This window comes from Leucoraja erinacea, chromosome 27, assembly GCF_028641065.1.
Source record: "Leucoraja erinacea ecotype New England chromosome 27, Leri_hhj_1, whole genome shotgun sequence".
NCBI lineage: Eukaryota > Metazoa > Chordata > Chondrichthyes > Rajiformes > Rajidae > Leucoraja > Leucoraja erinaceus.
The window spans coordinates 10771185-10791849 of NC_073403.1; the positions used below are offsets into that span (position 1 = coordinate 10771185).

A 20665-nucleotide genomic window follows, 5' to 3' on the forward strand; every position below is an offset into this window, starting at 1 on the left:
AGCAACTACTGATCTCCACACCGACACTAATAACACAAAATCTGGGAAAACTTGCATTGCACTGAATTAATGCAAGTGTTCAGTTGGTTTATAGAAATAATTGGCAACGTTTCTGAAACAGATTTGTTTAAATATAAATTTACAAACACGTCAAATTAACAAACTTTCCGCCAAATAAGTAAAGTGATAATTTTGTGGATTGTATGCAAGCTTATGTGTCTATGCACATGTTTTGGAATGTTTCATTATTTTGTAGAACTATAAGTGTTATTAGTATAAGTTGAGATTTGGCAATGTGTCATAACATCAATTTAAAAAAATGATGCGACTGTTGATGCTACTGTAAAACCATTTTACTCTCTCATGCAATATTTTGCAGCAATTTCTATAGTCCATTGTATGATGCTGTGGCAGGCTATAGTGTAGGCGAAGGCAAATCTCTGTTTGCAAATTGACTTTGACGATTAGCAGGGAGTTTCCTGTCTTTAAAAAATCTTTAAACAGCAACTTTATTTTCCCTGTTCCAAATATGAAGATCAGATTTCCTGATTGATTTCTGAAAGATGAAGGGGGGTGGGGTGAGTGGGGGGGGTTGTGTGGGAGGGAAAAAATAGTTTGGTCTCAATTATGTTGTCAGCGCACCATCTTGGTGACATTGGAAATATTAGAAATGTAGCAACAAATGATGTGGCTCTCACTTTTAAATCTTGCTGCCTAATCCTGGGCCCTCAAGTCAACAGAATAGGATTTGGTGATCTGTCTTATTTTAAAAAAATCTCTTCAATCGGTCAACATCTTTGATTGAATTGTGTTGAATTATCTAAAGATCAGGGAACACATCCCAAGTATCTGTAATTTCTACATGTATTTTAACCCAGGAAATGCAATTATCATTGTGGTAATTCAAAGTTTCATTTCCCCCGCCCTCACCCAAGGTCAATGCATCATTCCAAAAGTGTGGAATCTAGAATTGTTCACAGATGTAATCTAAATAGAGCTTATAGGACTCCTATATATCAGCGAGACCAAGTGCAGACTCAGCGATTGTTTCACTGTACACCTCTGCTCAATTTGCCTAAACCTACATGATCTGCCGGTTGCTAAATACTTGAACTCACCCTCCCATTCCCATACTAACCTTTCTGCCCTGGGCATCCTCCACTGTCACAGTGAGGCCCAGCGCAAATTGGAGGAACAGCACCCCATATTTTGCTTGGGCAGCATTCAACCCAGCAGTATGAATAGAAACATAGAAACATAGGTGCAGGAGTAGGCCATTTGGCCCTTCGAGCCTGCACCGCCATTCAATATGATCATGGCTGATCATCCAACTCGGTATCCTGTACCTGCCTTCTCTCCATACCCTCTGATCCCTTTAGCCACAAGGGCCACATCTAACTCCCTCTTAAATATAGCCAATGAACTGGCCTCAACTACCTTCTGCGGGAGAGAATTCCAGAGATTCACCACTCTCTGTGTGAAAAAAGTTTTCTTCATCATATTTGTGTACAGATTTGGAGACCAAAACTGTACACAATACTCCAGGTGTGGTCTCACCAAGACCCTGTACAACTGCAGTAGAACCTCCCTGCTCCTATACTCAAATCCTTTTGCCATGAATGCTAACATACCATTCGCCTTCTTCACTGCCTGCTGCACCTGCATGCCGACTTTTAATGACTGGTGTGCCATGACACCCAGGTCTCGCTGCATCTCCCCCTTTCCTAATCGGCCACCATTCAGATAATAATCTACTTTCCTGTTTTTGCCACCAAAGTGGATAACCTCACATTTATCCACATTATATTGCATCTGCCATGCATTTGCCCACTCACCCAGCCTATCCAAGTCACCTTGCAGCCTCCTAGCATCCTCCTCACAGCTAACACTGCCCCCCAGCTTCGTGTCATCTGCAAACTTGGAGATGTTGCATTCAATTCCCTCGTCCAAATCATTAATATATATCGTAAATAGCTGGGGTCCCAGAACTGAGCCTTGCGGTACCCCACTAGTCACTGCCTGCCATTGTGAAAAGGACCCGTTTACTCCTACTCTTTGCTTCCTGTCTGCCAGCCAGTTCTCTCTCCACATCAATACTGAACCCCCAATACCGTGTGCTTTAAGTTTGTATACTAATCTCTTATGTGGGACCTGTCGAAAGCCTTCTGAAAGTCCAGATATAACACATCCACTGGTTTTCCCTTATCCACTCTACTAGTTACATCCTCGAAAAATTCTATAAGATTCGTCAGACATGATTTACCCTTCATAAATCCATGCTGACTTTGTCCAATGATTTCACCACTTTCCAAATGTGCTGCTATCCCATCTTTAATAACTGATTCTAGCAGTTTCCCCACTACCGACGTTAGACTAACTGGTCTGTAATTCCCCGTTTTCTCTCTCCCTCCCTTTTTAAAAAGTGGGGTTACATTAGCTACCCTCCAATCCTCAGGAACTACTCCAGAATCTAAAGAGTTTTGAAAAATTATCACTAATGCATCCACTATTTCTGGGGCTACTTCCTTAAGTACTCTGGGATGCAGCCTATCTGGCCCTGGGAATTTATCGGCCTTTAATCCATTCAATTTACCTAACACCACTTCCCGGCTAACCCGGATTTCACTTGGTTCCTCCATCTCATTTGACCCCTGGTTCCCTGCTATTTCCGGCAGATTATTTATGTCTCCCTTAGTGAAGACAGAACCAAAGTAGTTATTCAATTGGTCTGCCATGTCCTTGTTCCCCATGATCAATTCACCCGCTTCTGACTGCAAGGGACCTACATTTGTTTTAACTAATCATTTTCTCTTCACATATCTATAAAAGCTTTTGCAGTCAGTTTTTATGTTCCCTGCCAGTTTTCTTTCATAATCTAATTGAATATTGATTTCTCTAACCTCAAGCAACACTTGCTTTCCCACTCTCTCCATCTCTCCCCCATCCTAGTTCTCTGACCAGTCTGACTGTCCTCCTGATTACATTTTATCATTGTACGCGATTGTACATTTTCCTTGAACTTTGTCCCCTTTGATGTCTCGTTTTCAAATCTTGCCCTTCCCTATCTCTCTGTCACAAAATGCTGGAGTACCTCAGCGGGCCAGGCAGCATCTAAGAAGAGAAGGAATGGGTGACGTTTCGGGTCAAGACCCTTCTTCAGACTAGTCTGGGGAAAGGGAAACAATAGATATAGACAGTGATTCAGAGAGATATAGAAAAAATGAATGAAAGAAATGCAATAAAGTAACGATGATGAAGGAAAAGGGCAATTGTTAGCTGTTTGTTAGGTGAGAACAGGAACCTGCTTTGACTTGGGTGGGGGAGGGATGGAGGGAGAGGAAGTGCAGGGGTTACTTGAAGTTAGAGAAATCAATACTCATACCACTGGGATTAGAGATACAGCACGGAAACAGGCCCTTTGGCCCACCGGATCCCCACCGACCAGCAATCCCCGCACATTAACACTATCCTACACACACTAAGGACAATTTTTACATTTACCAAGCCAATTAACCTACAAACCTGTACCGAAGATCTCGGATCTTGGATCCTGATAATGTGCCCAATCCATCTGAGCTGTGCATTTCGTTGTCTCTGTACTGTACACTGACGATGACAATTAAAATTGAATCTGAATCTGAATCTGTGCTTTGATGACTATTGCCTTGATGCTTGTGAAGCCTGATCTGTCCAATACTTCTTGGTTAGGCACTTTGTCCTGCCAGTGAATGCCCATGATGGACCGAAAAGAGCGCATATTGAACTTTTCAAGTTGGCGGATGTGATTCTGATACAAGGTCCATGTTTCACAGCCATAGACAAGCCTGGAAAGCACAACTACTTTGTGGACTTTGAGTTTAGTTGACAGCTTGGTTGTGGTGGTTCAACACTCGTGTACGCAGTCGTCCAAGTGCTTGACTGGCTTTGCTGATTCTCGTTGAGATTTCCTTGTCCAGGGAGCTATCAGATGATATTACACTTCCCAAGTATTTGAAGGAATCGACGGTTTTCAGCTGTGTGCTGACAATATGCACGCTTAGGGGCGGTGCTGCAGTGTTTGGAGCCAGCTGGTGGATGACTTCCGTTTTGCTGAGGCTGATTGTGAGACCAAAAACCTGTGCTGCTTCCGCAAATTTGGTCACAATGAACTGGGGGTCAGCCTCGTGAGCCATGAGGGCGCAGTCATCGGCAAAAAGGGCTTCGAGAATGAGCCGTTTGTGCATCTTGGTTTTGGCGTTCAGTCGTCGAAAGTCAAAGAGAGATCGGTCCAGACGTTACTTCAGGTAAGTTTTTTTTTTTTGGCCTTCCATCACAGCTATGTGATGGATGTTTATGTAAAATTGTAAATTATGTTGTGTCTGGGGTCTATTTGTGTGTAATGTATGGCTGCAGAAACGGCATTTCGTTTGGACCTCCAGGGGTCCAAATGACAATTAAATAGACTATTGACTATTGACTATTGACTATTGAGGTACACGTCACGGTCGAGGTCCTGGAGTGCGTGACTCGGGATGGAGCCGAAGAAGAGGTTGCAGAGTACAGGGGCCAGAATGCACCCTTGCTTCACTCCATTAGAGATGTCGAAAGGTGCAGAAGTTTTGCCGTTGACCAGAACTGTTCCTGTCATGCCATCATGGAAGAGCCGGATGATCTGGATGAACTTTCTTGGGCAGCCGAGCATGTGAAGTATCAACCACAGCCTCCCGGGTGACCGTGTCAAAGGCCTTTGTCAAGTCGATGAAGATTGCATAGAGGTTCATCTTCTGCTCGATGCATTTTCCCTGTATCTGTCTCACCGTGAAGATCATATCAGCAGTGCTGCGACCAGGTCTGAAACCACACTGAGACTCCAGCCAGCTTGCTTCCGCAACCTTATTGATTAAGCGGTTGAGGATGACACGGATCAGTATCTTTCCAGTGACGGACAACAAGGAGATGCCTGGGTAGTTGCCACAGTCAGCTTTGCTACATTTGTTTTTGAACAAGGAGACAACAGTGGCATCCCTGAATTCATTGGGCATACTTTCTGTCTCCCAGATGCTAGACAAGATTTTTGGAAGGCGTCTAGTGTCTCAGGATCTGCTGCCTTGTAGAGTTCAATAAGGATTCCGTCCGAGCCTGATGCCTTGCCTGTTCTGGGTTGACTGATGGCCTTCTTGATCTCTTCCAAAGATGGGTGGAGGTCAAGGTCGTCAAGTGTTGGCTTCTGTGGGATCTGGTCGAGAGTGACTGGTTCAACGGCAGAGGGTCTATTGAGGAGGTTGGTGAAATGTTCTCTCCATCTGTCTGAGATGGTGCTTTTATCCTTGAACAGGGTTTTGCCATCAGCTGCAAGGAGGGTGGAGGAGGTCAGCTTGGGTGGACCAGTGACAGCCTTGATCAAGCTGAAAAACTGCGTAGAGTTGTTCATGTCTGAACTTCCCAGTTCTTCGTCAGCTCTACGCGCCCAGTCTTGCATCTCTCATAGCTCCCTCTGTGCCTTGCTCTGCAGGTATTTGAAGCGGTTCTTTTTGGAGATGGAGGATACGTCGTTCTGCCACTCGATGAATGCCTTGTGTTTCTCCTCCAGGAGTTTGGTTATTTCATCATTGTTTACATCATTGTTGTATATTGAAATATACCTTTGTGTCATTTGATATGTGGATCGCCAACCCTGCATTCGTCACATTTGATGAATGGTTACAGATCAAACCAAGATCCCGTGATATGCCATAGGCCACAAACTACAATTTTAGTCCATGTCAGTTATCTTCAGTCTTTTATGCTGCTCAACCAGTTTCCCATCCAGAACAATAATTTGCCTCGTCAATAAACTTTGACATTTGCTCTTATCATGCTTTTATCCCCAGAATTCCTCAAAACCAGTAGTAATTGTCCATTATTTGTCATTTTTTAGACAAATCCTTTTACATACTGGCTCTCTAATGAACTCATATTCAGGTACCCAATCCTTAATTATAGATTCTGGCAATATACTGCAAATAAATTTTACACTAATTGGTTTATAATTCCTAGGTTTCTGCCTCTGCTTTATTTATAATATTGTGAGGTGCTGTAATACTGAGTTAATTTGTCAATCTAAAGTCAACTTGACTCAAAAGCTTGTAGCTGTGGCATAACTTTACTTAGAATTATTTTATTTCAACACAGCAAAACCCCAGTAGGCTCAATTATCAAAGACCACTCCTCAAAATATAAGATACATATGTAATACAATGATCACACAAGTCATACACACTTTCCATACCAAGAAGAAAGATATTTCTATAAATCTAAACAAAGTCTAATGTTTACAGTCCTACTAAAACAATACATTTCATAAATTGTTTCACTACAATTTTACACAGTTTAAAATACTATTACCTATGTATTTAAAACATTAATTATATAAGTTTGCCGATTTCAGTTTCTAAGTTCAAAACCCACACACACCTCCCAACCAGGCATACATGGGTCGTAAATCTGTCAACTAAATTAATAAGTGTTTGGTGCCGGGATACAACTTAATTCTAATTTGCAGCCCCTTTCCTGCTATCTGCGAGCTGGATTTCCAATGTCACTACAAGGTCTTTTACAAATATTACAGAACAAAGCGTAAATTCACAACTCAGAATTACATCTGCTACTTCGACTTTCTATAAACATAGGAAGGTCACATATCCATCAATCTAATTATTTTCCTCTCCAAGCATCCATCCCTTATCACAACCTCATTATAAGTTAACTTGGCCAAAGCTAAATTACAGAGTCTATCTCTCAGCATTGAAGTCTGTCTCGATCTCAGCATGACCCTCACAGCTCAAGAATGTGCCATAGAGAAAGAGCAGATGACCTCTGGCCCAAGGAGAGGCCCCATTCAGCAATCCACTCTCCAACACAATCATACCAAATACAATTTCCTCCAGCGATACAATTGCCCCAAAGCAACAAATCAAGCCATGCAGATTCAGGTTTCTATGTTTTGATTCATCGTTCCCTGTGTGTGTGTGTGTGTGTGTGTGTGTGTGTTTCATTGTAATTCATTTCATTAGGAGATGTATGTTTTTGAAAAGCTTAAGCTTTTCTTTTGCAAATTACCTAGCTTATATAAAAGTCACTATCCGAGCAGTTCTATTCTATCATATTTCCTCAGTGCAATTTTCCAATCTAAATGACTATTTCCTGAATTGAAAACATTGGAAATTTATAATTTGAACATTTGTGATGTTCATGGTTAATTTCTTACATTAGTAACAATATGGATCTTTCTTGGTTTTGAACTGTTACTCAAGATGCTTGTGTTTTTTTAAAATTTATTATTAATGGGAATGTCTTGTAATGTTGCCTTCCCTCTTGTACCTACCGATGTGATGAAGGTACTGTGACGGTTATGTTTAAATATATGATAAAGTACTGCTCTGTCCAGATAATTATACAAAACAAAGTGTTTGTAGTCAATGCAGCTCCGCTGGTAGTACACTCACCAACCAGCCCATTCCAGGAAACTGAACAGGTACTGAAAATTTCAAGATGATGTTTGGATCTACATTTTCACCAAACCATTAATATGTATGACAAACAGCAACCCTGCTCAATCTCTGTGGCAAACCGCCAGTCACAAGCTTCCAATCAGAAACCAATCCTCCACTATCGCCCTCTAACCAATAGCCAATCTCACCCTGGATCCCATAATTTAACCTTTTAAACCAGTTTACGGTGTGGGACCCTGTCAAAGACTTTGTCAAATTTCATCTGGACAACTTCCACTCCCCTCGTCGATCCTCTTGGTCACCATTCCAAAAGTCTAATCTGATTTGTGAAATTTTATCCATGCACAAAGCAATCTATACTATCCATAATCTCTATTTACTATCACAGATGCCAATGGAGAGATTTTTTTTTAAATTAAAGAACTGGACTTGTGAAAAACTGCAGTAAAATAATAATTGTTCATTCCATGGTGCACAATATCACGACTCTTGGGTTGTGATGGGGGAATTTGGGTGGATGTAGCTTTAGTCAGGATATTGAAAGGTTCTAGATGAAGGAAAACATGATGTTGCCATAATTTTTGTTTAAAGCGTTGAATTGAGGGGAACGTATTGTGAAAGGTGGGAATTTCCTTTCTTCCAGAAAAAAAACAGGAAGTATTTTTAACACATGATTATGGGATAGAAGTGATCATTGCTGGGGAATGTAAATTGTAGACTGAGAGTTTTTGTACAGGGTGGGGACATTTTCTAAAGAACCTTTCTGAATAATGTGTGGATGTTAGTGTTTGTAGGCTATTTCCGTAGGTTTTGTGGTGTGTACAATATTTATTTGTACTCCCACTGCTCCACATTCATGGGATTGTTAGGATAATTGTGGGCATTCCATCGACTTGAGACATAGGCAATTATGGAAAAGTCAGACCAAATTGTCTTTTACATTTTAATGGTTAAAAATAGTTGTACATTTTCCTTTATGCATGCCCAGTTTGTTACTTGACAGACAAACAAAAATCGCACTGATCAGGAAATTAGAAGGTATCCACTTCTTGGCACTTATTTCAAAGCAGTCTCTTACTCGTGTTGCTTTCCTCAATTGCATTTGCCAAAATAACCACAGTCCAAATATTTTGCTTTCCTGCAGTGGCATTGAGAGCAAAATCAAAATCACAACCATATGGCCTCCTTTATTGTGCAGTCTTCAACTCTCTGTTGCCTGACTTTGGATAGCTGTAAACTAACATGATTTGTTTTTTTCTTTAGAGTGTGATGTTGTCTTATTTTTAGGACCTTTCCAACATAGTCCTAATTTTATCCTCGTGGCTCCTTGTAGCGTAATTTGTTAAAGAATGAGAGACATCAGCTGTGATTCTCTCCTTCGAACAGACAAAGGCAAGGAACATTTAACTGAGGAGTTCAGAAGCAAATGTCTTTTGATAACTTGTGATTGTTTCCAGTCAAATGATTTAAGCAAGTTAACAATAGGATCAGAATGAGTATGAGAAATGTGAACATACAGTGACTGTATTGATTTGAAATGCACTGTCTTTAAAAGATGCTAGAAGAAGACAACATTAATTTGTAAAGGAAATTAAATATTTAAAATGAAAAGGACATTGAAGTGTTATGGTGAAGAAACAGGGACGAGGATACTAATTGCTTTGTTATTTCTCAGAATTGTACTAAATTGGTGATCTAGATTTCCAAAGTCTGCCGTGTTTTAAGATCTCGGTTTCAAAAAACTTTCTGTCCTCTGTTCTCATTCATCTCTTATTTGCAAACTCAGCTGGAATTGACAAGCCAGTGTCACCCCTTGGCCAACACCACCTTCACTGTCATTCATTCTCCACCCTTTCCATTTAATTTTTCTTTTCCTGATTGTACTGAAAGGTTAGCAACATGAAATATTAATACTGTTTCACTTGTCTTTTACTTGCTAAGTATTTTGTTTTATTTCGGATTTCAGACACCTTTTGATTAGCAGATTATGTGATTTAACTGTTGTTTGTTGTGTGGAAATTGAGTGCCATTAAATGCTGATATATCACCGGTGACCACATACAAAACTAAATAATTGGTGACTTGATTTGGAATCTGCTTTTATAAATGAGAGATGGCGCTTTTGTTAACTAATCATAATAAACTATCTTTGTGATGCCACCAAGATGAAGAAAGTCAATTTTTTCATGTAATTTTACGTCGGAGCTCCGGCCGTCTCTTAGCGGCCTCGTAATGCTAACGGCAGGTACTCGGGAAACGTGGTAAGCTCAGGAACATTTTTCAACATGTTGAAAAATGTCCACGAGAGCCCCGAGTACCTACGAGCGGCTATTACCATAATTCTCCGAGTTCGAATCGGGGGAAATTCGGGAGAACTCTTGAATTAGCTCGTACAGTGGGACAGCCCCATGATTCTCAATAGGTTGAAGAGAGTCCTGATAGACATAGACATTTATGACAGGCATAGATAGGATAGATAATCCGAACCTTTTTCCCAGGATAGAAATATCAAATACTAGAGGCATAGCTTTAAGATAAGAGTAGCAAAGTTGAATATGTGTGTTGCAGGTTTTTTTACACAGAAGAGGGTGAGTACCTGAAATGCGCTGCCAGGGGTGATGGTGGAGACAGATACGATAGTGGCATTTAGAACACTTTTGGATAGGTACATGTATATGCAGGGCATAGAGGATTATGTGCAGGCAATTAAGAGTTGGTCTTGGCACAGATATTATGGGCCAAAGTGCCTGTTCCAGTGCTGTACTGTTATGCTTTCTAAACAATGTAACATACAGTCTGTGGTATTTTTAGCTTGCAGCAATGAAAATAGACGTATTGCTATTTTAAAGACATTCTGTTTTTGGAAATCTGGCAGGAAAAATATCTTGGTTATTGCAAGTCTGAAATGCTGTAATTCGAATTCGTAACAAGGACGCAGTCCCCCTTGTTCTCACTTTCCACCCCATCAGCCGTCGAGTACAGCATGTGATCCTCCGAAATTTTCGCCACCTCCAACGGGATCCCACTACTGGTCACATCTTCCCATCTCCACTCATTTCTGCTTTCTGCAGAGACCGTTCCCTCTGTAACTCCATGGTCAATTTGTCCCATCCCACCCCAAACCATCCCTTCACTAGGTACTTTCCCCTGCAACCGCAGGAAATGCAACACTTGTTTGTTTACCTCCCCCATCGAATCCATTAAAGGACCCAATCAGTCTTTCCAGGTGAGGCAGAGGTTCACCTGCTCCTCCTCCAACCTCATCTACTGCATCCGCTGTTCCAGGTGTCAACTTCTCTACATCGGCGAGACCAAGCACAGGCTCGGCGATTGCTTCGCTGAACACCACTGCTCAGTCCGCCTTAACCAACTTGTTTGCCTGATTGCTCAGCACTTCAACTCCCCCTCCCATTCCCAATCTGACCTTTCTGTCTTGGGCCTCCTCCATTGCCAGAGTGAGGCCCAGTGCAAATTGAAGGAACAGCACCTCATATTTCGCTTGGGTAGTTTCCACCCCAGCAGTATGAACATTGACTTCTCTAATTTTAGATAGCCCTTGCTGTCTCCCTCCTTCCCCTCCCCCTTCCCAGTTCTCCCACAAGTCCTACTGTCCCCGCCTACTTCCTTTCTTTTTCCCGTCCCCCCGGACATCAGTCTGAAGAAGGGTCTCGACCCGAAACGTCGCCAATTCCTTCTCTCCATAGATGCTGCCTCACCCGCTGAATTTCTCCAGCATTTTTTGTCTACCATTACAATAGCACTGGCTGCAAGGCAATACCAAATGGATTTGTATTACTGCAAGTGGCCTTTGTGAATTTAACTGTTAATGTATCATGATAATGTTGGCACAAAATTATTGAAACTTTACCTATCAGGTTATCTTGCATTTTTCTTTTGCAGAAAAAGAGACCAGACATCTTGTTTTTTCATTTGTCTTGCAATCATGTATACCTTGTAATATTGAAAGTCAATTCGGTAAATATATGCTGACAGGATGGCCTCGTTTAAACAAAAAAAAATGTAGTCTGCCTGGCCTGACATCTGTGAGGTAATTAAAGCCAGATAATGCTGTGATGGTGTGGTAGCAATAGGCAGGGCACTGATGCAGCAGTAAAGAAAATAGTGTGTAATATGAGAACAGCTGTTAAACAGAATGTTTCCTGAGTATTTTTAAAATAGCTTGCCTTCCAGTACAAGAATTTTTGTTCCAACAGTTATTCATGCTTTGGTAGTGAAAATAGCCTCAGTGCCACAGATTTCTCAATTTCACTGGAGGATGGTCCTTTTGTGACCAAAAAAAACCTATGTAACTTTGTTTCTTTCCCAACTGAATACCATTTTACATAGGATCCTTGCAACTATGAACAAAAAGATCTTGGTTTTCAGTGTAGCGTGAAACTTACATGTAACAATTCAACTAAAATTGAACACTGCTTTCAAGGTGGCAGAATGAAAAGTGATCGTGCTTGTTGCTGATTGCATTTTGGGTGTGGAGAATTCATCCTCTGTATGTGACTTTTGTAAAGAAGCACTATTATATTGTTCAGATATCCTGTGAGAGCATGTACAAGAATGGATTTCTGATAGTTATTGTTGAGATCTGCATGCTGCTGGTGGGGCGAGCATTTTTTGTTCATCCCTAATTGGTCTTGAGAAGGTGATGATGTGCTGCTATCTTGAACTGTTTGTAGGCTTCCTGCTAAAACTATTTCCATAGAATTGTTTTAAGGATTTGCACCCAGTGATAATGGAGGACAATAGTCTTAGACAGCTGACTATATAACATTTACAAATATCTTAAACCTGATTCTGTTTCAAAATAACACATTGCAAGGAAAGCAGCAATGTGCACGTTTTTTTAATAATTCAAATTGATGTAAGGTGCATTGTAGAGTGCCACCAGACAAAATGTAACATGCAGTATAAGATATTTGGGCAGGTGGTCAAAAGTCAAATTTTTAGAATCAACTGTGGTGCAGAGGCAGAAAGATTTGGGGACAGAATGCAAACATTTGGGACTCAAACTGCAGAAGGCAAAGGTACAAATCTTTGTTGAACAAATTGTTAAAAATTCACATTTGCCAAAACGATTTAATATGTTTCTTTAAACTACTGTTGGTCAGTAGGTGACGATATATTGTCATCCATTTCATGAAGGACGTGGAGGCTATGGAGAGGGTGCAGAAGAGATTTACCAGGATGCTGTATTGATTAGAATGTATTGACCTATATTGATTAGAATGTATGAGCTTTAAAGATAGATTGGACAAACTAGGGTTGTTTTCTATGGAGTGTCGAGTACTGAGGCAAAACTTGATGGATTTTATGAAATTATGATGGACATAAATAGGTAAAACGTTGTTAAATTTTACCCCAGGGCAGTAATGTCAAATACTAAAAGGCATTGTTTAAAATGAGAGGAAGAAAATTAAAACGAGATGTGCAGGATACATTTTTTATGTTTTATGCGCCCTGGAATGTTCACAAGGATGGTGGTTGAATGAGGCACAATAATGGAATTTAAGAAATGTTTAGATAAGCATATAAATATGTAGCTAATGGGGGGGTGTAGTCATATAGTCATAGTCACAGATTCATACAGTGTGGAAACAGGCCTGTGCTTGGTCAATATCCCAGCAAACCTGTCCTATCCATGGTAGACATGGAGAATGCTGGAGAAGTTCAGCGGGTGAGGCAGCATCTATGGAGAGAAGGAATAGGTGATGATTCGGGTTGAGACGCTTCTTCAGACTGAATAACCTGTCCTATCCATGTACCTGTCTAACTGTATCTTAAACGTTGGGATAGTCCCAGCCTCAACTACCTCCTCTGGCAGCTTGTTCCATACACCCACCACCCTTTGTGTGAAAAAGTTACCCCTCAGATTCCTATTAAATCATTTCCCCTTCACCTTGAACCTGTCCTCTGGTCCTCGATTCCCCTACTCTAGGCAAGAGACTGTGTGCATTTACCCAATCTATTTCTCTCATGATTTTATACACGTCATGTAAAAATGTGGTGGGATGGATTACGTGCAGACAGAAGAGATTAATTGAATTTGATATGTTTGACACTCATGGTCCAAAAGACCTGTTTCTCTGCTGCATTGTTCTATGTTCCATTTCCAAAGTCGGATAACATTGAACTACTGTGAGCGGATGGTCAGCATGGACTCAGTGGGCCAAATGGTTTGTTTCCATTCTGTATCTCTAAACTAAACTAAATGTTCTATACTAAATGTCTTTTTCACTAGACAAATGTCTATTTGTGTTTCCACTTTGTACTTGTACCTCAAGGTCACTTAGTACACATTCTTAAGTAAGCATTCAAGAATAGATATAAAATAAATGCTATTTTGATGTATTGCTGGGTAACTCTTGTTGGTCATGAGGGTTCAATGAAAGCCCTTTACCTCTATAAATAAGATGCAGTAGCTAGAGATAAAAAATATGAACAAGAGCCCTATGGATTTTTTTAATTTTATTGTACTTCATGCTTCTACCTTTCTACCAATTTGATAAACTATATATTTTAAAATATTAGCTGGTGGTGTACTGCATGAGTCAGGGGGCTAAAAAGAAAGGTACAGACAAAATGCTGGAGTAACTCAGCGGGTGAGACAGCATCTCTGGAGAGAAGGAATGGGCGTTGTTTCCGGTCAGACTGAAGGCTAAAAGGGAAGCCTTATCTGGAGCTGGATGGTGTTTTAATTGCATTGCAGCTGGTGAAGACGGAGTACAGTGAAGGAAGGAAGGGTGTCGGACTCTTGCTATCATAAATAAACGAACCATATTAGGTGAAGGAGTAGGCCATTTGGCCCTTCGAGCCAGCACTGCCATTCAATGTGATCATGGCTGATCATCCACAATCAGTACCCCGTTCCTGACTAAGTGCTCTATCTAACTCTCTCTTGAAAGCATATTGGGCTCTTGTTTTTGCTGCCGACTTTAGAGAATGCTCTGAACTACCTTTTGCCCTTCTGTCATACATTTCACTGATATAATAATAATAATGGGGCAAACTCTTGTGTTTCTAATTTTATTTTAGTGTAGATTGCTATAAAAATTATTCAGTAGAATAAGAATGTATTCAATTATTTTCAAATTTTCCATGTTGTCCATCTGTCTTTGCGTTAAAGTGAAAGTGTCAACATTTAGAGTTAATCAATTTAATAGAGCTCAAAACTTGAACTTTAGTACAATCCTGGACAGTGTTTTATGGTGTAAAGTACAAGGCTTTAGCGAGAAAGGGCCTGTCATAAAGGGATCTGCTGTCATAAAGGGATCTGCTGCAGGGTGTCTGGAAGGCCTCGCAATGGCTATGCCACTGCCAAAGTCCAGGATGTGGCCCTTTCAGTAAGACATGAAAAAAGTTTCAACTGTTTTTTTTCATTGGTAGCCTGGATATTCTACATTTACTTACAAGTTTGGTATGATGAAATATTTCTTATAAAGCTTTAGTGGCCATAAAAATTATTTTGTGCTAAGTCAAGCAGGTTGTAATTCTCTGTGCACTGTGCACTCCTTAAGCCTTGGCTATGCCTCATGTTTTTGCACTTTGGCATATATGTGCCCTATTGTAGAAGAAGGATATTGGTCAAATTAACCCATGCATAAAACCTTTGTATTTGCTTTCGTGAAGTTAAGATTTTACCGGAAGTGTTATTTCCACTGGATTTTATCTCTGCTGCTTAATCAGGAGATCTATTTCAAATAATCTTCAACACGCCCTTCGCATCTTGAAAAAAATGCCTATGATCAAACATTTTTCATTCACTCTTTTACATCCCTTCCTACCTTTAAGTCCCTCTCCACCATTTTACCTTTTGAAACAAGCTTTTAGCCTCCCCATAGATGGAATAGAATAGAGTACTTTATTGTGACAAGTCATAGCAATGTTACAAAATTTTGAGATTTTAAAAATCAAGTCTGCAATTTATCACATCAGATAAAGCATAAAAAGAAGTTTAATTTGATACCTAATTCACTTTAATATCTCAAGTAATTAAAAAGTTATGGCCATTTTCATACTCGGAAATTAGCATCTTGTTCCCTATTGATTTTCTATGGACATAACAAAAAGCTGTGATCGTGGACAGTCAAAAGCCCATTCTGACCTGAGCCTGCGATTGATAAAAAAATACATCTATTGTTGCTCCTGAATACATCATCAGTGTTGTATCCTGGGATCATTGGGTGTTTCGGGTCTTTCAACATTGGACACCCTCACCCAGGCGACCCAGCTGTGGTTGATCAGACCACGACTTGTGTTCAGGTGGCATTCGCTCCTCCCCATGGACCTCCTCTCCTGATCCAGAGCCATCTCGAGGCTTTCTGAACTGCCTCTGTGGTGTTCTTGATGGCTCTTCTCCTCTTCCTTCCGTTGATGCCCAGTGCACTCAAGGCTTTGTAGAGCAATTGCTATTAGTTATCAAGAATAAGACCAGCCCTGAGTTGATGGGGAGCTTGCTTTATATTAGTTTTCTGTTTGGTATGTATTGTTTTTCTTATAGAATATGTGGACGTTTGCCTTAGTTTTGGATTGAAATTCGTATGTTCACTTTATAGATAGGTGAGTTAAGTAGTAAATATTATTTTCCACCTTTTATGGAAATAATTTTCATTTATGTAGTTATTCATTCATTACTTTAGATTGTCTGAAGTCACAATACAAGAAATATATAACATCACGTAGTTCAAAAAGTGTAGCATCAAATATTCGTATATTTGTAGCATCAGTATTGATGTGGATAGAGAACTGGCTGGCAAACAGGAAGCAAAGAGTAGGAGTAAACGGGTCCTTTTCACAATGGCAGGCAGTGACTAGTGGTGTACCACAAGGCTCAGTGCTGGGACCCCAGCTATTTACAATATATATTAATGATCTGGATGAGGGAATTGAAGGCAATATCTCCAAGTTTGCGGATGACACTAAGCTGGGGGGCAGTGTTAGCTGTGAGGAGGATGCTAAGAGACTGCAAGGTGACTTGGATAGGCTGGGTGAGTGGGAAAATGTTTGGCAGATGCAGTATAATGTGGATAAATGTGAGGTTATCAATTTTGGTGGCAAAAACGGGAAAGCAGACTATTATCTAAATGGTGGCCGATTGGGAAAGGGGGAGATGCAGCGAGATCTGGGTGTCATGGTACACCAGTCATTGAAGGTAGGCATGCAGGTGCAGCAGGCAGTAAAGAAAGCGAATGGTATGTTAGCTTTCATTGCAAAAGGATTTGAGTATAGGAGCAGGGAAGTTCTACTGCAGTTGTACAGGGTCTTGGTGAAATCACACCTGGAGTATTGCGTACAGTTTTGGTCTCCAAATCTGAGGAAGGACATTATTGCCATAGAGGGAGTGCAGAGACAGTTCACCAGACTGATTCCTGGGATGTCAGGACTGTCTTGTGAAGAAAGACTGGATAGACTTGGTTTATACTCTCTAGAATTTAGGAGATTGAGAGGGGATCTTATAGAAACTTACAAAATTCTTAAGGGGTTGCACAGGCTAGATGCAGGAAGATTGTTCCCGATGTTAGGGAAGTCTAGGACAAGGGGTCACAGCTTAAGGATAAGGGGGAAATCCTTTAAAACCGAGATGAGAAGAACTTTTTTCACACAGAGAGTGGTGAATCTCTGGAACTCTCTGCCGCAGAAGGTAGTTGAGGCCACAGTTCATTGGCTATATTTAAGAGGGAGTTAGATGTGGCCCTTGTGGCTAAGGGGATCAGAGGGTATGGAGAGAAGGCAGGTACGGGATACTGAGTTGGATGATCAGCCATGATCATATTGAATGGCGGTGCAGGCTCGAAGGGCCGAATGGCCTACTCCTGCACCTAATTTCTATCTTTCTATGTTTCTATTCAGAGAATCAATTATCTAATTGAGGGTTCATTCTGGGCAAAATCTTAAATAGATGCCTTCTGCTAAACTTATATAAAATACCAGTTATATCTACCTTTTAAAAAGCGGAGCCTTGGATTAATGTTCTATCAAATGAAATGTAACCGCTTGCAATGCAATATTTCCACAACCCCATACTGGAGTAATAATAATAATAAGACTTTGATCACTTAAATAGAACAATAAACAGAAAAACTGCACCTGTTTTCATCCTGGAACAAAGTCTAAAGCTGCACCCTATATCAGCAGCTAACTTCTATAATCAAGATACACATTTTGAAAACTCATTACTTTGAAGACCTTGCCCATTAAAGGCCTTTCAGTCCTAAAAATGTGTTGCAGTAGACTGCTGAAATGTTCTCACTGACTAAATAGGAGATACTTGATGTAAATGCATGCATCTTATTCATTGCTATGTGTGATGTTGGCTGTAATAGCACACACATTAAATCAAATGAATAATTGTCATTGAATGAAGTCTATAGTTGAGAATAATACTGAGGTGGACCACAAAAATACTGCATCTCAGTGATAATTACTCTTTTACAGCAATCTGAAGAGCAAATGACAATGCTGGTTATTCAACAAGAGTCTGGCGATGGTGGTGTCTGGAGATCTCACAAGCTGTTACGCTGGAAGAAACTGCCAGACTTATTTGGGATAAGAAATAGAGTTATGGAGTCATAGTTGCAGAGTGACAGAGTAGAGAGACAAGTCCGTCATCCCAATTAGGCCACTCGCCAGTGCTGACCAAGATGCCCATCGACGCTGGTGCAATTTGCCAGCATTTATAAAATGGATTTCAAAATTAAGAAAAATCCGATTCAGATTCAACTTTAATTGTCATTGTCAGTGTACAGTACAGAGACAACGAAATGCATTTAGCATCTCCCTGGAAGAGCGACATAGCATATCAGTCAATGGAAGGGTCCTAACCCAACACACACCTATCCATGTCCGCCAGAGATGCCGCCTGAGTTACTCTAGTGCACTTTGTATTTTGCACAGCATTCCACCATCTGCAGTTCCTGTTTTCACTAAAAATTAGTATTGCTGGACAAATTTAGAGATCAAGATCAAGAGTTTTATTTTCATATGTCTCTGATAGGACAATAAAAATTCTTGCTTTGCTTCAGCACACCAGAACATAGTAAGCACGAATACTGTTAGCGAGCAGAGGTTAATTGTTGAGCAAGACATGGTTAAATTTCAGAAATAAGCAACAAAATCTTGGTTGAAATAAAGTTTGTGTACTTCTGGCTAAATGAATATGTTGAAAATTGAACAAAAATGAAGCACCATAAAGTTAAATGGGATGGGATGATGGGAGGCGGCAGTGGAGCAGTGGGAGTTAAGTTGGGGTGGATATTTGGTTTTGCTTCTAGTTCGATTAAAATTTAGGGAAAGAAAATGTCAAGCACTTCTGATTTTCGTAAAAGCTGGTCTGGTTGACTTCCTATGGAGTAAAAATAATTGGACAGCTGTGTACTGTACTTGAGCACACTTGTTGATCAGTAGTTCATTTAAATCAACTTGCTTTGATTTTTTTTTTCAAAATTACTACATTAAAATTGCCACCTATTAGAGCCAGACAATTCAGTCACAGATCGATAGCAGCTAAAATGTTACCTTGGCTGCAATGCAGAGTGGTGTTCTTACACATTTAATAGTGAAATGTTATTTTGTTGTATTGCTGGATAACTCTTGTTGGTCATGAGGGTTCGATGAAAGCCCTTTATCTCTATAAATAAGATGCAGTAGCTAGAGATTAAAAATATGAACCTATGGATTTTTTAGATTTGATTGTACTTCATGCTTCTACCTTTCTACCAATTTGATAAACTATAAGTTTTAAAATATTAGCTGGTGGTGTACTGCACGAGTCAGGGGGCTAAAAAGAAAGGTACAGACAAAATGCTGGAGTAACTCAGCGGGTGAGACAGCATCTCTGGAGAGAAGGAATGGGCGTTGTTTCCGGTCAGACTGAAGGCTAAAAGGGAAGCCTTATCTGGAGCTGGATGGTGTTTTAATTGCATTGCAGCTGGTGAAGACAGAGTACAGTGAAGGAAGGAAGGGTGTCGGACTCTTGCTATCATAAATAAACGAACCATATTAGGTGCAGGAGTAGGCCATTTGGCCCTTGGAGCCAGCACCGCCATTCAATGTGATCATGGCTGATCATCCACAATCAGTACCCCGTTCCTGACTAAGTGCTCTATCTAACTCTCTCTTGAAAGCATATTGGGCTCTTGTTTTTGCTGCCGACTTTAGAGAATGCTCTGAACTACTTTTTGCCCTTCTGTCATACATTTCACTGATATAATAATAATGGGGCAAACTCTTGTGTTTCTAATTTATTTTAGTGTAGATTGCTATAAAAATTATTCAGTAGAATAAGAATGTATTCAATTATTTTCAAATTTTCCATGTTGTCCATCTGTCTTTGCGTTAAAGTGAAAGTGTCAACATTTAGAGTTAATCAATTTAATAGAGCTCAAAACTTGAACTTTAGTACAATCCTGGACAGCGTTTTATGGTGTAAAGTACAAGGCCTTTTAGCGAGAAAGGGCCTGTCATAAAGGGATTTGCTGTCATAAAGGGATCTGCTGCAGGGTGTCTGGAAGGCCTCGCAATGGCCATGCCACTGCCAAAGTCCAGGATGTGGCCCTTTCAGCAAGACATGTAAAAAGTTTCAACTGTTTTTTTTCATTGGTAGCCTGGATATTCTACATTTACTTACAAGTTTGGTATGATGAAATATTTCTTATAAAGCTTTAGTGGCCATAAACAATATTTTGTGCTAAGACAAGCAGGTTGTAATTCTCTGTGCACTGTATAAGGTCCTTAAGCCTTGGCTATGCCAACATGCTTGTTTTTGCATTTTGGCATATATGTGTCCTATTGTAGAAGAAGGATATTGGTCAAATTAACCCATGCATAAAACCTTTGTATCTGCTTTCGTGAAGTTAAGATTTTACCGGAAGTGTTATTTCCACTGGATTTTATCTATGCTGCTTAATCAGGAGATCTATTTCAAATAATCTTACACGCCCCTTCGCATCTTGAAAAAAATGCCTATGATCAAACATTTTTCATTTACTCTTTTACATCCCTTCCTACCTTTAAGTCCCTCTCCACCATTTTACCTTTTGAAACAAGCTTTTAGCCTCCCCATAGATGGAATAGAATAGAGTACTTTATTGTGACAAGTCACAGTGAAGTTCTTTCCCAAGGTATGCAAATAAGTAGCCCATAAATTTCCATTGTTTCAAATTCCCTCACACCCCTGTCCTCCCAAA

General features: G+C 40.3%; 1 protein-coding gene across 4 annotated transcripts in view; it reads left to right on the top strand.

The window, feature by feature from the left end:
• myo1d (myosin 1D) overlaps positions 1–20665 on the top strand; it is a 262798-nt gene that overhangs the window by 17909 nt on the left and 224224 nt on the right. The window contains exon 1 of one of the 4 annotated variants that reach the window (XM_055657025.1): positions 20026–20113. The exons of the other annotated variants lie outside the window; for them this stretch is intronic. The gene's annotated coding sequence lies outside the window, so the exon portion shown is untranslated. Of the gene's footprint in view, positions 1–20025; positions 20114–20665 lie in introns of those variants that run through there. 4 annotated transcript variants of the gene reach the window in all.